Source organism: Nannospalax galili, unplaced genomic scaffold, assembly GCF_000622305.1.
Source record: "Nannospalax galili isolate Female #2095 unplaced genomic scaffold, S.galili_v1.0 scaffold831, whole genome shotgun sequence".
In the NCBI taxonomy this organism is placed as follows: domain Eukaryota; kingdom Metazoa; phylum Chordata; class Mammalia; order Rodentia; family Spalacidae; genus Nannospalax; species Nannospalax galili.
In genome coordinates this window covers 1,869,967-1,871,487 of record NW_008329142.1, presented here as the reverse complement: position 1 = coordinate 1,871,487, position 1,521 = coordinate 1,869,967, and positions in this window count along the sequence as shown.

Here is a 1,521-nt window from a genome sequence, read left to right as displayed (position 1 = left end):
AAAAATAATCTTTCTTTAACAATCTTCTTTGGACTAAGAATCTGTGGCGAGGATGCGGATTAAATGAATTTTGAAAAATCATTACAAAAGATATAAAGACCAGGGAAGAGAAAACCCAAAGCCTGACATTAACTCCATCAGGTAAGGAATTGTGGTAAGGAAGTGAATTTTTCTAGATGTCATCTGAGAAGCCCTTTGCTTTGATTTAAATGTTTCTTCTGCAGAGATATGGAAGAGGCTGTTGGTTCCAAAAGGGAGCATAAAAGATGGATTTATTTCCTGTCAGTTTTCAGATCTTCTCTGGGGTTCTCCCACCACGTGGTTAGAGGTGGTGGTTAGGTACATACCCAAGGAAAGAATGCAACATCATTTGTAGCTGTCTGATTTGTCACCTTTGGGGTCAGCAGACCTTTACTTCCTGGCTGATTGATGCCTTTGTGGTTTGTAGAGTGGTTTCCAATCCACTACAGATAGGGTCAAGGTGTGTGAGTTGGGAGAATAGACAGACTGTTGTGGGGCTCCTGGCCTGATGTCACATGTCACATCCAAAGCTTGCCTTTTACTTGAGAGGAAGTTGTACTTGGAGAAAGAATGCAGATCCTGATGTGTTGTTAAATGTGCATGTGTGAAGGGAACTGGCCTGATAGCCAGAGGCTTGGAGCCCTGTTTATCCATAGGTGTTAGGAAGCAAGAGACAAAGATAACAGTCTTTCCCATCTGGGAGCCTGCACCTGGCCCCGAGAATATCTGTGCTAGGAGATAGGAGCTCAGTGTCTGATGCATTTTGTTTTATATGATGTAATTATGGAAGTGACAAATGCACTTAAAAATTTTTTCCTTCATTTATTTATATTTTATATTATGTATCTTTTGCCAGCGTGTATGTCAGTGCACCAAGTGGATGCAATGCCTGCGGAGGCCAGAAGAGGGCATTGGATTCCCTGAAACTGGAGTTAGAGGTTCTTTTTGGCCACCATGTGGGTGCTGGGAACTGAACCCTGGTCCTCTGCAAGAGCAATCAGTGCTCTTAACCGCTGAGCCATCTCTCCAGCCCCAAGGATGCTCTTTTAACCAATCGATTCTGGTGCAGTTTTATCAAAGGAACTAAGTTTATGTCATTTATAGTCTTCTTCTTTTTGAAAGTGACAGTTATTATTATGATTATGATTTTTGTTGTGACTCAGTAAACAATAAACTTGTTTGGTGCATCGTTTTCCCTTTACAAAGCAGTAGAAACACGACCCTAGGATCCTGGGAAAGGGTCCCAGGTTAGCAAGCCTTTGCAGCTCTCTTCTCTCCTTCCTTTCTTCTCTCCCTCAGTCATCTGTGTCAAGGAAGGAAGGAAGACGACTCCATAGACAACTATCTGATGTTCTCTATGGTTGTCCTGATTTTCCAGTGCCTGAAATTAAATTCTTAAGTCTTAGATAATCTTTGAATTTGCTTATCTTCAGTGTTAGGGGAAAAAAATCGGATCCTCTGTGGAGAGCATATTGAGGTGAATGCGTATGTAGATGGAGG